This window comes from Vulpes vulpes, chromosome 1 (genome assembly GCF_048418805.1).
Source record: "Vulpes vulpes isolate BD-2025 chromosome 1, VulVul3, whole genome shotgun sequence".
In the NCBI taxonomy this organism is placed as follows: domain Eukaryota; kingdom Metazoa; phylum Chordata; class Mammalia; order Carnivora; family Canidae; genus Vulpes; species Vulpes vulpes.
The window spans coordinates 33,015,165-33,033,795 of NC_132780.1; the positions used below are offsets into that span (position 1 = coordinate 33,015,165).

Below are 18,631 nucleotides of genomic sequence, written 5' to 3' on the forward strand. Positions count from 1 at the left end.
GTACCCATGTATGCATGCATCTGTATGTAACGTGTGTGAGACACCCCCTTCACCCCATCCACTTTAAGTTTGCTTTTACCTGTTTTTGCTTCCCCTGCATTGCCAGGAAATATTGAAAATTGGCTTTGCATTTACACTTACCTCTCTGGGAAGCAGATTTGTTTTCCACTCCCTGGATTTCAGATGGACCAGAGGGGTGAGGAGCAGAGAAGGGGAGACTGGGATCAGCATTCCCAGATCTCAGCCAGCCTATTTACAGTGGTGCAGTGCTGCCCCCTACAAAGCGATGCACTGCAGGCAGATGAAGGGTTCTTGGATCTGTTCTTTCTCTGCCACCCTCTCTATCTACCCCAAATTGTACTTTGTTAGTCCCGTGTTTCTGTTATTATTCAGGAATTGGGAGTCAAGGAACCTGTGTTCTGGCTCTTGGGCCACTTAATGTCTTTGGATCTTAGTTCTCTCTTCTGTAAAGGGAAGCTGGACTAGATGTGTGTTCCTGTTCTGAGCTTTGAAGAGTCTAGGATGCCAAGATAAAACCAGAACGAAGTCACAGGGTTCTAAAAACACGATACCCTAAAACTCCCAGTAATGGCCAGACACATCTAGAAGAAGTAGGCTGGAAAAACAGTCCAAGAAATAACAGATATTTGCATTACCAAGGAATGACTGTACTTGGTTCCCAGTGGTTAGTAAACCATAACAAGCTTAGCCAAGGTGGGGGGTGGGAGGTACATAAATATTTCAAAACCAAAAAGAGGGGTTCCTTTGCTGAGAACTTAGGGAGTATCCTTTCAATCAGAAACTCACCGTGACTCTCCAGGCCAGGGATATCTGAGAGTAAGGACCATCAAGCGCTGCTCTTCCTCCAGCACAATGTATACCACGCTTTGCATCAGGGGGTTTGCTTTTTTTTTATTTTTTTATTTTTTTAAACAAGGATAAAGAAGGAAATGAGGGTGAAAAATGCCACTTGATTCCATTCATCTGGGAGAGGAACCTTTTCGGTTCCTACTAAGTAAATTCAGCGATCGCTTGCTAGACAGCACTTTTCCAAGGGAGCCCTTCGACCTGCCTCCTTTCTCGCTCCTCTCCCCCAGCATCTAGTGAGATCGCCCCCGCGCCCACTGGGCGCCGCCGGGATTTGGCTCCCTCTCCCGTCACCCCCCATTCGCTCTGGACCCCCCGACGTCCCTCCAGCCTGCTCTGTCCCCCGCGATCCCCTCGCCAACCTACCCTACCTGTTGGGGAGGACTTACTTCCTGGGAACTCCCGCTGTCATCACAGGGGGGCACAGCGCCGCCGGGCAGCCTAGCTGTCCCTCCTAGTGGCGGGGCCCCTGTCCTTAAATGCGGGCTTCGCGGCAAGCAGAGTCCAGCGGGCAGGCGACCAGGCGCTGCAGAGTCCAGGGGCCCGGGGGAGGGAGGATGCCCTACCCCAAGCACCGCTCTGCGCAGCGGGGCCGCAGGACTTTGGAAGCGCCGCGAGGCCCCGGCTAGCCCTGGAACCGTGGAGAACCCGCCCCAGCCCCGGCTCCGGCTCCGGCTCCCCGCGCTAGGCGCCCGGCGGCGGGACGGAGCGCCGCGGCCCGAGGCACCGACTGCGGCGGACCCCGCCGCCGCCGCCGCCGCCGCCGCTGCTGCAAACCGGTCTGGCTTCCCTGCAGGGCGTGCGGGGATGGAGCAAGGGGGTGGAGAGAAAAGGGGAAGAGCCTGGGCGGCGGGCGGGCGGGGCCTGCAGCCTCCCCGCGCCGCGCCCGCCGCCGTGCAGACTGCTCCCTCCGCGCCTCGCTCCGACTCCGGCGCGCACGGCGCGGGGACCCAGCCGGGGACCCTGCCCCTGCCCCAGCCCCAGCCCCAGCCCCAGCCCCAGCCGGGGGGCGCCGCTGCTCCTCCGGCCCCGGGCTCCGGCCGCCGTTCGCTGCGGCCGGAGGACTGGCGGGGAGGGAAGGGGAAAGCGGGGACACGCGCGCGCACACACACACTCGCCGCGGCGCGCGCATTGCACACTCGCAGCCGCGCGCCCCCGCCGAGGCGCGTCCCGGGCGAGTTTGGCCCCGCGGCTCCGGCCCGGCACCTGCCGGCTCCCCCGCCGCGCCGCCCCGCCCCCGCCCGCCGCCCGCCGCCCGCCGCCCGCCGCCCCGACCCCTCCCGCCTCGCCGGCACCGAGCTCCCGGCGCCGCGGGGAGGCAACTACATCCCGGGAACTTGCAGACTGTGGCGCAACTGGTCTCGACGGCGGAGGCGCCCGAATGCTGCCCGGGTGAGGTAAGTTTCCTGCGCGTCCCCGGCCCCTCCTCCGGGACCCTCCCCCCCACCCCGCTGGGGCTCGGGGGCTCCGCGTCCTGGGGAGCCCCGGACGTCCCCCCACCCTCGCGCTCCGTCCGCGTGGGTGCTGGGGCCGGGCGGGGGGTCGCGTGTGGCCACCCAAGTGGGACCTCCATCCCGCGGGGGCCGGAGCACCCCCAGCCCCCGCCCCCGCCGCGGCCGCGGCGACCCCCGGGGCCCCCTGGGTCACTGGGGCGGGAGCTCCCTCCCCTTTCCAGGGGAGCCAGCTGAGTTTTGCAGCTGCGGGAGGGAGAGCTCTCCCACCACCCTCCCCCGGCAATAAACCGAGGCGAACTTGCGAGCGCCCCTGGGAGCTCGAGAGGGGCTGGCGGGTCGGCGTTCTGGTGGTTTCTGGCGCCGAAGCCGGATTGCACAGGTGCGCTGTGGTTCCAGCCCAAATGCAGCAGCCGACTCCTGCGTTTCCCCTGGTTCTCTCCCCGAGCCGGGTCAGCGTGACGCTTCGGCGGCGGGGGCGGGGGCAAGGGGCCCGAGAATGCCGGGGTTCCACTCGCCAGGCCGGAGCCAGGAGTCGCCCCAACAGAGGACAACAAATGTCTGCTTATCTCTCGTCTATGCAGATGAGCCTGTTGTGTTCCTCATCCCCCAAGCTCACTTGTCCCTGGTGCCCGCCCGGCGTGGCTGGGCAGGAACCTGTTCCGGAGAAGTTGTTTGGATAGGCTGATGAATTCTTTCATCTGATCTACCGAAATCTGGGCTCTTAACAAGAAAATGCTAGCTACTCGGATGCTTTTTGAAAGGCAGAGTGCTGCAGACCCCAAATGCCCACCCATCCCCTCCCCAGTCTTTGCAGGACCTTTTCAGCCTCCCAGAGGCCCTGGCTTTAAGGCGAATGACCCTTGCTTGGTTGGGCCTGAGGATATGTTAGTCTCCTGCAAAGAAAAAAAAAATAATAAGCCATCTCCCCATTTGCACTCTTGAGCGTGGCTTTGGGGGAACCTCTCTTGCCCTTCGGGTGAAAATCATCCATCCAGACTTTTCTGTTGTTCTGTGGAAAGGCTGAAGTGTTCTGCAGTTGTTGGAGAAAAGCCCGAGCGTTGGTTTCATTACCCCTCTAATGTGATGAAGTAAAATAGTGCTCATGGAAGCTTTAGTCAGAGCATTTCCAGCTGAAAGGAGGCCCTGGGAAAAAAAAAATCTTTCTCAGCCAAGTCCATGCCAGTGGCACGTTGAGTAAGCATCATGCATGGACTCTGAGCTGAGGGGAATGGTGCATTCCAGGTACAATGATGGGAGTGGAGACAGCAGCACCCAGGAGAAAGCTGTGAAATCTGAGACTCTTGAATAATAATAGCATCTCAGTTGAGAAAGAAAACTGTTAAGGACTGAATGGTAAAACCACACTATATTTTTGCCCAAATTAAGGAGACTAGAGGGATCTCATAATAATACCTTGCACTTGAATCAATGCCTTGTTATTTGTGAATGCTTTTCAACGCTCTCGTTAAATTCTGACCATTTCCGAGGGAGGCAGGGCAAAGATTATTAACCACATACTCAGAGGAGGAACACGCGGCTCCCAGATTCAGGGACTTGTCAGGGTAGTAAGTGGCTGGAATTAGAGTCAGCAGGCAGCTTCTCTGAAATACCCCCACCAACCCCCCATCACCGCCCAGTGCTGTTTTGTACTTGTGGAAGGTTTCACAATGGCCACACTGTTTCTGCATTTATTGTGGTCTGCTGTGTCTCACTGTGGATCACTGTTCTCATTTCACAGACGAGCAAACTGAGGTTTAGACAGGGATGAGAGTTTTCCTTGGTATCCTGTCTAAGCTAGTGGAGGTTACAAGACTGGAACTCAGAGCTCTTGACGTCCAGTCCATGGCTTTGCAGATTATGCTGTTGTCTTGCTTCTGATGGCAATGAGGAGATGTGCTGGGTCTTGCAACACCCTAGGGACTGTTAAGCATGCCTGCTGGTGGCGGGAGTTCTAGTTCTGGCACCCTGTTTGACTGGATGACCCCCGGGCCACATCATATCAACTTTGAGCCTCAGGTGGCCCATATATAAAACAAGAGACTCATAATCAATTATCTTCCACTTTCAGGTTTCAGCATTCTGTTTAACCGATTATCTATTCCACTTGTAATTTATTCCCCCTTCCCCTAGTCAATGCCCCCCCCTCCCCCGTAGTGAAGGGAAAACATTTGCAGAGCACTTTAGCTTAGCATTTGTATTGTTCAGCGTTATTATTTGACTTGGAAATCTCCTGATGGGCTGATCTACCCCAAAATACACGTCAAGATTCACTTAAATATCCCAGCCAACTCATACCTTTAATTTTTTTTTTTTTTTTTTTAGATTTGGAGTTTGTAAATAGTAATACTCAATAAATTGCTGTTGAAGGAAGGAGATGAATGAAGTCACTCTTAAGGAAAACACAGGCTGTAAAACAAAGCATCTCATCATGTAAATTCCCAGCACCTGCTCACCCATAAGGTGATTTACCTACAAGAGGTGCCCCTCCTGAATCTGGCAGGTACAGATGCCTGTTGTTGCACGCCTTCCTGAACGCATCATATAAAGAAGAGTTTTTCTCCATGTAGACAGTAACATTCCTAGAAATTAACTTGTGCCCTTTTAGGAAAGAGTCTTGAGATGGAGAAACCAACCGCTTCCCCCCCCCCCCACCCCCCGCCTTGAATGAATTTCAAGCAACTGCTAATACTGGCTGGTGGTTTCAGAGAGGAAACCTAATTAACGAAACCGACCTAGTTTCTGTTCCCCATTAAGGGTCCTCTTTCCATCCCTCCTTCCCATAGACACAAAAGTTATGTTTTTATTTTCAGAAGAGGGATGATGAAAAATTATAATGGTTCTTAAATATTATTAACAGATCCAGCCATTGGGGTTAAAGTATGTCTTTGAGATAAAGACATTAAATATGGAATAGTTCAGAGACCTGCCCCTTTTATGGGTAACACAGCTGAGGCATCGAGAGGTGAATTGGGTTGCTCAGGGTCACACAGAAGTTTCGCAGGACGAGCGGGGCTAATGTGGAATTCCTAAGAAGGTTGTGCCCGGAGCTCATGGTGAAGGTACATTTTGACTTTTAGTAATCATAGAGGTTAACGGAAAACTCCTGTTTACTGATAAGTATTAGTGAAGCATCATAATTTTAAATGAGTTAGTATTTATATTTTTGCATTTTCTTATCCAGGCAGGTACCATTAAAGGGAAAATTCCTGTTTTCCTCTATCCACTTTGATTATTTTGACTTACATATATCACCAGACTCAGAATTAATACTTTGTTCCAACCAGTGTGTGGAGAAAGGGAACCATTTGAATAGAAATACAAATGTATGGTGGTTTTCCAAGGTTCTTTTCCTGGTAAATAAAGCCAGAAGCCAAAGGTGGCATTGCCATACATCCGGTAAAGTCATAAATATGTATAAATTTCATTTGCATTTTCATTTTGCTTGTACTTTAGTTAAATGGTGAGTCAGAACATTTGGTATCCTGGAAAAAAATACATTTTTTTTTTTTTTACTATGGCTAGAACCTTCATTAGCTACACTGTAAAACATCAAGTCCTAAATGTATTTGTTGCAGGAATGTGTTCTTTGTATGGAATATATTAACTGGAGTTGGAAGGACTCTTTTCTTTAAGAAACTGCCCAGTTAGAATTGTACATTATGTAGCTCATCTGTTCATTTGTGGACTTCTTTATGGCTATGCTAAATGCCAGGCGAGTCAGAGAAGGAGCAAACCTAGCCTTCTGTTTTAATATTTTTCTTACAAAAAAAAAAAAAACCCTCTAAACATGATGAAATTTTTGAAATAGTGTAAACAGCTGGCTGCCATTGATGAAGTACTTTGTTCAGCCAGGTTCTGTTCCTATATAAAAGATGAGGATGGAGAAACCAGGCTCAATTTTGTGGTTTCCATTCTCAATTGTATCTATTTCTCTCTAGTTTCACCAGAGATATATCAAGGAGATGGTGGTAGGGGAAAACACAAGAACCCTACTCAGACTGGGTTACTCTTGGGTAATGTGGATTTCAAATATGGGTAATAATTAGGACATGGTTCCATGTTTACTCAGTGGTGAGTGCCTGGGCATTATTTTTAAGTTAAAACCTGTCCTTGAATGGGCAACTGCCTGAAGTGTGTGTTCCTCCTATAGAAAGTCCTCTGTGTTGTTAGTGGGACTGCATAAACAGCAGATGTGCAGTATGTTTTGGGGAGTTCTTGGGTGTGTGAGTTCTTGAGACTTGTTTTCTCTAAGGGTTTTAGAAAGTCACTTGTAAAATTGTGATGAACTGTAAAGCATTGAGTGGACGTATTGCTCCACTAAATCCGGGTGTGTGTATTTTTCAAGTGGTTCTTCAGTTGGACTTGCAAGTACCTGAAGCCTGGAAAGTGTAATTACCTTGAATTGGAACTAAAGTCATGGGATGAAAGACAGAACTGTAAAAAAAAAATTTTGTAAGAAAGAGGTGGTACTTAAGCCTTGGCATCCTGGGATGCTGAGCAAAGGGGTTTAGGAGGCGGATATAGTTAGAGCCAGAAAAATCTATTTCTTAGCTTGATAGACTGGCACAAGTGATCCAGTAGGGTCAATATATTGGGTAGTGGGTTTTCAACATCTAATACAGACTTTCTTCTTTCTTTTCCTTTTTCAACCACACCCACAAATCCTGATCTCTGGATCTTTGGTCATAACATTTGTTGATCAAGTAAGGAAACAAGAGCAGCAAAAAAAAAAAAAAAAAAAAAAAAAACCAAAACAAACAAACAAAAAAAACCAATGCTGTGAGTGTCCCTGGGTGGCTCAGTAGGCTAAGCATTTGCCTTCAGCTCAGGTTATGATCTCAGGGTCCTGGGATCCAGTCCTGCATCCGGCCCCTGCTCAGTGGCAAGTCTGCTTCTCCCTCTGCCCCTCCCCCCTGCTGGTCCTCACTCTCTCTCTCTCCTCATATAAGTAAAAGCTTTTTTAGAAAACAAAACAAAACAAAACAAAAAAACAATGCTGTGACCCACTTGAGGGAGCAGTAAACATAGGTGGTTAGCTAATATTTGCCAACGGGAAAGGTTAGGCATCCTGTTTTATTTATCTTTATATTCTTGGAACTTAGCTCTAAGCCTGGCACATGGTAGGGATTTAATAAATGTGTACTGAGCAATTTATGCATTCAAACAAATAGCACTCTTCAAAACTCTGGGACATTTTGTAATTATTCTAATGATTTTATTATTTTTCAGACCAGTTTAGAAACACCAGTATTTTTTTGTTTTTAAAGATTTTATTTATTTATTCATGAGAGACACAGAGAGAGAGGCAGAGACACAGGCAGAGGGAGAAGCAGGCTCTATACAGGGAACCCGATGCAAGACTCGATCCTGGGACCCCAGGATCACAACCTGAGCCAAAGGAAGATGCTCAACCACTGAGCCACCGAGGTGTCCCAGAAACACCAGTAGTTTTAATACTCGTTAATGGTCCTTCATCTCTCACCATAAATAGGGTTCATTCACCAGACTTCCAACCTTCTTTTAACATGCCTACAAATTATTTTTTAAAAATTTCTTCTTAACAGAAATAATAATCTGAATATAAAATGTCATGCCTTTTATTATTTGTAAGTTTCAGATAAACATATTTTTAAAGCACCTGGAGTGGCTTAGTAGTGAGTTTACCTCGAGTACACAGACAAGAATGGACTTTAAGCTTCCCTAAGTTAATCAGTTTAAATGTCGCCTCCTCTGGGGACCTTGGCCTTCTCTGATCATCTAACCTGAAGGGAATCTTCTTCATATGTTTTCCGTACTTAACACAGTGGATACTTATACCTGTATGTATTTCCCTTGTTTTTCTGTCACCCCTCTCCCAACTCACATTCAGCTCTAGAAATTCCTTGAGGGCAGAGGTCATGGTTCTTTCACACTGTTTTTCAAGCGTTTGGCACATAGTAGGTGCCCCGTAAATGTTGGAATGAATGAATGAATCCCCTCCATCCTGTCAAGACAAACTGGGCCACCGTTGTTTCACTCGAGTCAAACAGGTTCAGCTATGAAGACAGTTCTTCTGGGGGCACCTGGGTGGCTCAGTGGTTGAGCATCTGCCTTCAAGCTCAAGGCATGATCCCGGCGTCCTGGGATCAAGTCCTGCATCAGGCTTCTTGTGGGGGTTATACTTCTCCCTCTGTCTATGTCCCTGCCTCTCTCTCCGTGTCTCTCATGAATAAATAAATAAAATATATATTTAAAAAAATAGTTCTTTTAGGCTAGTTTTGGTAGCTCTGTGAGAATGACATCCGAGTCCTGCAGGAGGAGGAAACAGTGCTTGCTTAGGTGAATAGATTGTGTCATGAGTATGAAGCAGTCTCTATTTGGAGAGCCATTCCTTTTTGTTTATTCAAAAATGAGTAGTAGCAAACTAATAAGTAGAACTTATCAAGCATGAAGCAGAACATTCCACAACTGTTAAAATGGGACCTAAAATGACCTAAGTTATAAACATTTCTAGTTCATAATTAAAGACAGGTTGTGGTGACATTGTAGGATGCTTCAGGTAGAAAGTTCCTTGTCTCAGCTGACTTTTCTTTAAGTGTAGGCTACATCACTAGCCCGACCCCAGGGAGGAGGCCAGGACAGTGGTTCTCAGGTGTGGCCCCTGAACAGCATCACCTGAGAACTTGTTAAACTACGCATCCAGTACCCTAGGCCAGCTGAATCAGATTCAGGGGAGTTCACTAATCTGAGTGTTGGTCTCTAGATGATACTCCTGTCACCTCAATATTGGCAGGAAGTGTTGATTCTGTTGCTCGAAGTATAAACCTCTGGAAACACTCAGCATTTCCAGGTGATTCCCGGGTGTGTGGGAAGGGTGCCATCTTCCTGCTTCTCCAGAAATTCTAAGGGAGAAATAAAACCAGTCCTGGCTTCTCTCAAAGCCTTATGGATCATAAGAGAACAAACTCATTGATTGGATTGGGTATCTCGGACTTGAGGTGATCCACCAAAGCTCTTGATGGTCATGGTCCTGCTAAGCGATAGGTCCTCCCAGGACTGAGGTAGACCTGGGTGCGTAGGTGATGAAGGGTAAGACTCTTTGCATAACTTCTGTTTGGGTGTTGCTCCCACAGGATACCGAGTACAGGAATGATTTTATGAGCTGATGGTTGTCTAGGCAGAGGAGACCGTGGTGTCCTGGCAGTTTTCAGAGTATTTCAGGTCAGTTCAACCTGCTAGATACTGATGGACCGCTTGGCTAGGACCCTACCAGGAGCTGTGGGGTATGTACAAAGGTCTAAATGTGGTCTGGCTTGACTTGGTCGAGAACTTACTACATTCCAGGCACTTCGGAAGTGCTGTTCATTTATCTTCACCATGCTCCTGACAGTAGAGGAAATGGAAACCTGTTCAGATTCTAACATGCTCATGAACGCAGCCTATAAGAGGTGGTGCCTGAGATTCTAGTCATGGTTTTTCTGATTTTAAAACCCACATTCTTTTCACTGCTTCATGTCTTTGTACCACGAAATGTAGTTTGGGAAGAAGAGATTTAGAAGGGAAGACATAAGTGAATCTAAACTTTGTTTCTCTGACCTGGGCCTCTGTGAGCTCTAGATTGTATTATTGCCATTGTGCTTGTACTTGGGTATTCAGAGGCAACTCACAATTGACATGTCTAAGATCAGAAGATGGTTTTTTTCCTCTGCATACCTGGTCCTCTTGCAGGGTTCCCTTGCTCTGTGGTGGGCACCGCTAACCACCAGGCCACATGAGACAGAAACTCAGGGATCATCCTTGAGCCCACGGCATCTCATCCATCCTGCATTTCTGTTGCTTTTTGCTTTCTGAACATCCCCCCGTCTGTCTGCCTCTCATTACTTCTACTGATTGCTTCCTAATCTAGCTTCTCAATCCTCTGCTGGATTCTAGCCACAGCCTGTCCGGGATCCTGAGTCCCCTCTGGCCCTCCCCTCATCTGTCACCTGCAGCCAGGGGCAGTGGAGGTGGCCGGAGAGGACCCTAGACCCTGCTGGCCAGATCCTTCCCACCCACATGCATCCAAGCCCTCATGGAAGCAGATGTACCCTGGCCCCTGCGGCTTTCAAGGCTGGTGGCCTTGTGAACAGCATGGCCTCTGAGGACCTGCTCTTCCAAACCAGTCTTTTTTGTACATGGCCTTTTCAGATACTCAGTCACATTTGAGCTGTAAGTAAAGGAGAAGTATCAGTCGGCCTTCCTTCAGCCTGCTGTAACAAAGTACCATAGACTGGATGGCTTCTAAGCAACAGCAGTATATTTCTAACAGTCCTGGAGGCTGCAGTCTGGGGTCAGGGCACCAGCACCCTCAGGTTTTCATGGAGGCCCTTTGCTGGCTCCAGACTGCTGACTTCTCATGGTATCCCCACATGGTGGAAGGAGGATGAGGAGGCCCTCCGAGGTCCCTTTTTTCTAAGGCCACTAATCCTGTTCATAAGGGTCCTGCTGTCAATATCTCATCTCTTTCCAAAGGCCCCACCTCTTAATACCATTGCATTGGGGGTTAGGATTTCCAGTTATGAATGTTGGGGAGCTTAAGCATTCAGGGCATTGCACAACTCAGTGTCCTATTTAAGAAATACATTCTGTACACAGAGAAAGCCAGTACACAGAGACCTACAAATAAATGATTCAAAAGAAAAGTTGCACGAAAGAATACTTTCACTATACTACATTGAGATGCGCTTTGGTATTTTCAGATAAGTTCCTTCCCAGTTACAGCCTCTAGCAAACACTGGTCATGATCCACCAAATTGATTATGCTCCCCATGGGAGGGTCCGGGACCTGCACGATTTGGAAAGCACATATCTTATCTGTCCACTGCTCCCGTGCTGCCTATGTAGGAACTCAGACCAGAGACCTGCATTTATTGGCCAGCTGACCATGACTCCTCAGCCAGGGCTTTTTCTTCTCCTCTGGGTGCATAGAGGGCTGTGAATTGGACGATCCCTTAAAACCCTCCCCCTCTGCTGTATTTTCATTTCTGTCAAAAAATCATGGTAAAGGGATACCTGGGTGGCTCAGTGGTTGAGCATCGGCCTTCAGCTCAGGGCGTGATCCTGGAGACCCAGGATCGAGTCCCACATTGGGCTCCCTGCATGGAGCCTGCTTCTCCCTCTGCCTGTGTCTCTGCCTCTCTCTCTCTCTGTGTCTCTCATGAATAAATAAATAAAATATTAAAAAAAAAAAAAAGAAATCATGGTAAAACTTTCAGAGTAAGCATGTGATCCAGCCCAGAGTTGGGGGAATTGTAATAAGGAGGCAGCCCTGTAGGGATAAATAATTTACAGTGGCGAAACACATCCTTTAAACTGGGGTATGTCTATGTTTTTTTCATATGCTCACCCTAAAGTTCATACTCACTTATTTTAGCAAGAATCTAAATATTATGAGAAAAAATGAACTCTACTTTAAAACTATGTTAGGGGGCACCTAGTTGGCTCTGTGGGTTGAGTGTCTGCCTTTGGCCCAGGTCATGATCCCGGGGTCCTTGGATTGAGCCCCAAGTTGGGCTCCCTGCTCAGCAGAAAGTCTGCTCCCTCTGCCCCTCATTCCTCGCTTATGCTTGCTCACTCTCTATCTCAAATAAATAAATAAACAAAATCTTTAAAAAAAAAATGTTAAGAGCAATTCGCCTTTTTTTTTTTCCTGCCTGAAATTCACTGAGACCTGGAGGTTGCCCATTTGCATTGGCTGTTCAAGCCCAAAATGCAAAGGGCTTGCACTCAGGGACTCCTGGCTACTCAGAACTTTTGGGGCAGGCTATTTTACTTCTGGAGTAAATTGCCTGATTGCTAAGGGTTTGCTTCTTTAAGAGTCATCATTTATTAAAGCTGCTTTTGCGTAGAAAAGTTCCCTAAAAGTTGTCACACCCTTCCCCACCCAATTCTTGGAAAGATTATATAGAACAGAATGTGTCTTTTATGCTCTAAGAAACTGATAGCTTTTGGGTCTACTCAGGGATGCAAAACTCTTTACCCCTGTACCAACTGGCCCCTCTTTACTGACTTTGAAAATTGCATTTGTCTTCTCTTGATTTTTTTTTTTTTTTCTGTTAGCCCTATTTCTGTGACTTTCAGCAGTGGTAGCTCCTTCATTCATTGTTTGCTATTGAGAAGCTGTTGTGATCTTGGGGACCAGATAACACCCTAGTAGCTGTCTAAATTGTTTCCCAAATAAATTCATATTATGCATTGAAATTGGTATTTAAAAAAAAGTTTTTCAGGGAGGGCCTTAAGAGTTCTGTGTGTAAAGCAAGCAAGCTTTAGTCATTTCTCATTCACTCCGTTTATTGGCCAATAAAGAAAATATTTTTCTTATGTCATGTTTCGAGGTGGTTCAGATAAATAAATTGCTACCTTTTTAGCCTGGGATAGTCACGATTTCTTTTTTCTTTTTATAAAATATGTGTTTACTGCATTATGGCATAAAGCACACTTTCACAGACTGTTTCATTTAATTTAAATAGAATTGTAATTTATGAGTGTGTTGGTGACAGTTTGGTTTTTAATGTTTGATGCCTTTGGAGGTGGGAGGTGGCCAAACATATTTTCTCTTCCCATTGGAGAAATGGCATTAAAAGTTCCCCCAAGTTTCCCGATGTCTATCTTCCATTAGAAAATGCACTTTAATTCCTGCAATGAAACAAGTAAGGTGAATATGGGAAATTTAACTTTATTTGTTTTGAGAAATGTAACCTTTTTCTAAAAATTTTTTTTAATTTATGATAGTCACAGAGAGAGAGAGAGAGAGAGAGAGAGGCAAAGACATAGGCAGAGGGAGAAGCAGGCTCTATGCACCGGGAGCCCGGCGTGGGATTTGATCCCGGGTCTCCAGGATTGTGCCCTGGGCCAAAGGCAGGCGCCAAACCGCTGTGCCACCCAGGGATCCCCAGGAAATGTAACCTTTTTAAGGAGTGATGTGAGCCACACTGTTCTTAGGCTTGTGAATGCATTACTTGGAAACAAAAAATCAAGCATTGTTGCTTTAGGGAGCTGTTTTTAAATGATGTCCTTTTACTATTTTTTCCAAGACACATGATGCAGACAGAGCAGTAGCGGTTTGCAGGAAATGGAGTAAGTGGGAAGTCTCTCATGCTAAGGGGTAAGAGAGAAACATGGCTTTTATTTATGTTTGTAGAAAACAATGGAAATTCAGCATTTAAGGTTCATGTACAGTTGGGCTCCATTATTTAGTTTTGCAATTTCTCAGAAACTCCCTCTTCAAAGTGGCAGTTTATAAACATAAACATGATGCATCATTTCATTTTGTGCAAGCTTTATATGAGAAAAAGTCACTTTCCTTGTAAATGAGATGACTTCTAGAAACATTTTAGAACGGAGTGTCAAGTGGCCTATAGGTACACCTCTCAGCTTCAGAGCTGATGATTAACAGCCTCGATGGTTACATTTTTACTGATTTCTTCTTTGCCTCCTTCCCTAGAAAGTGGTTTCCCCAGGTGGAGGGACTGTGTTCTGGCCACCACTGTATTCCTAGCACCTATGAGGTTGTCCAGTGCAAAGAGGGTTCTCAATTAACATTAGTTGGATGGACAAATACATGATTTTCTTAAGCCAGAACAGTCTTTCCTTCAAAACTTCCCAGCTAACCTTCCTTTTTATAATGTCAGCATTCTAGCCTCTAGCCTTTCCATTGCTCCGTGTTCTTTTCCCAACCAGCAGCTTTGTTCAAAGCGAGATTTTCCTCCGTTTTTTTTTTTCTTTTTTCTTTTTTGCATCCCTCGTTTCTTGGCCTGTAGCTTTCAGAGCATTTGAGTACCTCATGCCTCACTTGGTCTTGGCCACTCATCTGCTCTTGGGATCCCAGCTCTAATTTCTGTGAAAAGTACATCCATGATTCTTACATTATTATAGATTGTATGAGAGATCATAGAGTATATTCTAGGTTGGCATTATAGATCATATTAAATATAATTGAGTTGGTACCTTTTAATAAACTGAATGTCTCCCTTTGCAAATACTCAATTTGCATCAAAGGTACCCTCATTCTTTTTGCCTCCTTTCAGAATTTTAGCAGATTTTTATTATGCCCATCCTTGTTTCTGTGTAGCTTTCAAGTCCTGAGGACTTAAACATGTTCTTATCTGTTCTCATTTATATTTCCTATACGAATGCCTCTTACCTGGCTTACTGTAACAGCTTCCCAAGTGGCTTCCATACTTACCCCTGCCTTTAATCATTCACAATGCCTGCTGTCAAAGATTATAATTTTGTCACCATCAGGCCCCCAGATGCTTAGATGCTTTACTGTGCCTGAAATCTTGATGCTTTGGTTTGGTCCACAAAACCATCCATAGCCTGACCCTCGCAGACCATTCATTGTCATTCTTGTCACAGTTGTCCTTGTAGAAGTATAATGTGACACCAGGTCCATTTCTTAAATGTGTATTCTGTACCAGGCACAGCACAGAAGAAGACATGAAGTCATGAAGGTTTGCAGTGCATTTTGGAGCTGTGTGATCACATGATGGGTAGGGTAGGTGCAGGTGGAAGGAGGAAGGGCTCCAGGGGGTTGCTGGGGCCAGACCATGGACATCTTGTTTGACTTGCTAAGGAGCATGAACTTTTCTCTTATAAAGCAATAAGGCAACAACTACTAGATTTTCATGGATGGGTGTTGAGCTCCTGTTTTACGGTATATCAGCAACATTGGGCTATAGTTTGAGAGATGAGCGTGGGGAAGGGATTAGAGATGGGGATGAGGGGGTGGGGGTGGTTAGTTACAGGAGAGATGAGGACCTGATTAAGGTAGTGAGGATGGGGCAGAGTGAACAGATTGGACATTTAGGAGGGAGAATTTACAGGACTGGGCAACCACTTGTGTGTGAATTTTGAGGGAACAGGAGTAGTGGAAGATGGTTCTCTCTGGCTTTTGGCTTGAATGACTGCAGAGATGGAGTGATGGTCAACAGAATACTGAGAAGAGGCTGCATCTATGTGGAGGCTGTGGCAGGAGGGCTGTGATAATGAACCTAGTATTGAACATGTATTTGAGATACCTGTGGGATGTCAAGGTGGAGGGTGGCTGTCAGGAGAGAGGTCTATAATGGAAATACTGGCCATGATGGTCCTTGGCTGTGGGCAGTGATTCAGGTGATGGGAGTGGAGGTCACTGAGATTGAGTAGAACACCCAGGCAGAGGGCCTACAAGGAAGCTATACAAGTGTGGCTGTAAGGAGAGAGCCCCAGTTAGAGACAGGGTTACGATGTCTCACCAGTGTCTAAAGCCATGGGATGAAATGAGACTTTACAAGAAGGGTTAATAGACAAAAGAAAATGTCTGAGAACCAGCCTCATTCCCTCCTCTTCCTTTGCAATTTATTTCTGTATACCTTGGCTTATTACATTTGTTCTTATTGAATCTTACATTTTCTTCTCTGTTTAAGGAAATGGCATCAGATTTTCATGACTCTACATATGTCTCACTGTTGGGGAAAGCTGCTTTGACCCCACTAATTCCCATACTCAGTTGGCCTGAAGTGATTTCTCAGGCGTACATTCCCTCTGGCTGTCTTGCTTTTCTGAATCTTCAAGAACTTTCCCTATAGGCTGACTTCACATTTGTTCTCAGCTTATCTTTCCAAGCAGACTTGGAGCCCTGACAGCAGGGACCGTGTCTTCTCTTGCTTTGGGTTTCCCACCCAGTCTGATGGCTCCAGTGTCTTCTACGGACTAGCCACTCCCACTGCTTGTTCTTGACCTTTATTCTCCTTTAGAAGAATGAAGTAGAAAGGCAAGTAACTCAAAGTTCTATAAGGATTTATATCAATTTGTGTACCCTGAGCTACCTTGAAAGGGGCCTGCTTATAATGTGTATGTAGCTGAAATGTTCTATTTCTCCCTGAAAAAAAAAAAAGAAATTTAATTTATAAAATGGTCCACAAAACCAGTGCAGAACTCTTGTAATTTGTTATTCTCACTATTTGAAACTTCAAGAGGAAGGGAAGGTATCTTTTGGCCTCTCCCCTGCACCTAGTATTTCGTAGTTCAAGTAGAGTTTATCTCCTGATTTCACTGGGTCATGCTTCCTGTGTTTTTCGACAACATTTTGCATACATTTGCACAGGCTGAATCTGGATGCAGCAAGCTCTGGTCTGAGAAGCAGAGATTCTGGTTCATCCTGCCCTTCTCTTGACATTTGGGTGACCTTTGGTCAAGTGGCTTGACCTCTTTTGTGACATTCTCACCCTCCCTCCCATCTGTTGAATGAGAATCGATACACTGGCTCCTGGCTAATTCAAAGGCGTGTTGTGAGGCCAAATGAAATGAAGGCCTTTGAGGTTCTTAGAACAAAAGCCTCATGCACATTATTTCGTAAGAATTACAGGTCAGGCTCCGGACAGCCACATTTATAGCCTATGGGTAAGCAGATCTGAAGCAGAGGGTGTAGCATCTGGTGTGCTTGCGTTCCCATAAAAGAATTCTCCTTCCTTATTCCCAGGGGCCAAGGGTGAGAAGTGGGACGCTTGGCTAAAGTCTGATCCAAGTTCCAGAATTGAAACACATCCTCAACGTGGGTGAGGAGAGCAACAAACCTTTATCTTTAAAAAGAGATGATGAGGCACCTGAGTGGCTCAGTGGTTGAGCGTCTGCCTTCAGCTCGGGTCTGATCCCGAGTCCTGGGATGGAGTCCCACATCGGGCTCCTTTCAGGAAGCCTGCTTCTCCTTCTGCCTGTGTCTCTGATGAATAAATGAATGAACAAATAAATAAATCTTTAAAAAATAAAAAGAGGGGGATCCCTGGGTGGCGCAGCAGTTAGGCGCCTGCCTTTGGCCCAGGGCGCGATCCTGGAGACCCGGGATTGAATCCCACATCGGGCTCCCGGTGCATGGAGCCTGCTTCTGTCTCTGCCTCTCTCTCTCTCTCAGTGACTATCACAAATAAAAATTAAAAAAATAAAAATAAAAAGAGACGAGTGTTGGATATGGAGGTTTGTTGAAGAAGGCAAAACTCATATTTACTTCTTAAAGAAACAGAATGCTGGTAGGCAACAGATAATTCATATGACAAACTCCAAAGAAGGATATGTGTTCAATGTATGAAGCAAGTTCCTTGCTTACTCAGTTCAGATTGTATGGTGTATGGCTGTCATTGTCATACCTTACAGAGCACCTAACACCATGCCTCACTTACAAAGGTGGTCAGCATTTCAGTTAATGCCTATTTAGGTGGAATAGAAGATCCTAGAAGTCCTCCAGAAGGCACTTTGAATATGTGTGGAATCTTTAAGGTGGTTTGAGGCTAATTGGACCCAATTCCTTAAATGAGAAATGAAATAAAAACTTAATGATAGCAAAATTTATAGTCTATTGACCTATATCAGATAGCAGGGGGATTGGCTAGAGTTACTGATGTGAGTGATACCAGACCAAAACTGAAGGGAACTCATGCAGTTTAATATTGTTGGAATAGGAGTTATGACTGGGGATCTCTAGTCATGACTTTGGGTCAGAGACTGAAATTTTAATTCCTTACTTAGCCTGGCAGTTGGCATAATGGCATAATCATAATAAGACAGGTGCACTTTCTTGGTTTTCTGCCCTTAGAGTCAGATTGTGGCCTAAGTAAGCCTGGTGGACTTGGTTATGTATGCAGGCTAGATGGCAAATGGTAGCAAAGTCACCAGAGTAAGAGCATGACTGACAGAAGCTGGGATGATGTCAAAGCAGAGAGAGGAGAGAGTGCATGTGGTAATGTCCTCATCTCCTAACATGGAGGAGTAGGATATGATTATGTTAAAAGTTGGTGGAGGGGCATCTGGGTGGCTCAGTCGGTTAAGCATCCAGCTCTTGGTTTCGGCACAGGTTATGATCTCAGGGTCGTGGGATCCAGCCCCTCATTGGGCTCCATGCTCTCTTCCTCTGCCTCTCCCCACTTCAAATAAATAAGTAAATCTTAAAAAAAAAAAAAAGTTGGTGGAATTCCAGAGTTGTTGCACCATCTTGCCTTCCCACCTGTGGTATGGGAGCATTCCAGTTGCTTCATATCTTCATCAACACTTGGCATGCTCAGTCTTTTGCATTTTTGATACTCTAATAGGGGCAGAGTTGGAACTCAGTGTGCTTTTGAATCATATTTCCTTAATGGCTAATGATGTTGAGCATCTACTAGTGTGTTTATTTGCCATACTTATATGTTCTTAGGTAAGGCACTGAACTCATGTATTAATTTTAGTGACTTTTTGGTGACATGCATATTTTTTTTATATATATATATAGGCAAACATGTTGTCTATGAAGAAAGGCAGTTTGGCTTTAACCAAGAAAAAAA

At 46.0% G+C, this 18,631-nt stretch overlaps 1 protein-coding gene across 1 annotated transcript in view; it reads left to right on the plus strand.

Annotated features, from left to right (window-relative positions):
- Positions 1-2,041: 2,041 nt before the first annotated feature.
- The window catches only part of PIP5K1B (phosphatidylinositol-4-phosphate 5-kinase type 1 beta), a 296,745-nt gene continuing 280,155 nt past the window's right edge, over positions 2,042-18,631 (plus strand). The window contains exon 1 of the mRNA XM_026001576.2: positions 2,042-2,264. The gene's annotated coding sequence lies outside the window, so the exon portion shown is untranslated. The remainder of the gene's footprint in view (positions 2,265-18,631) is intronic.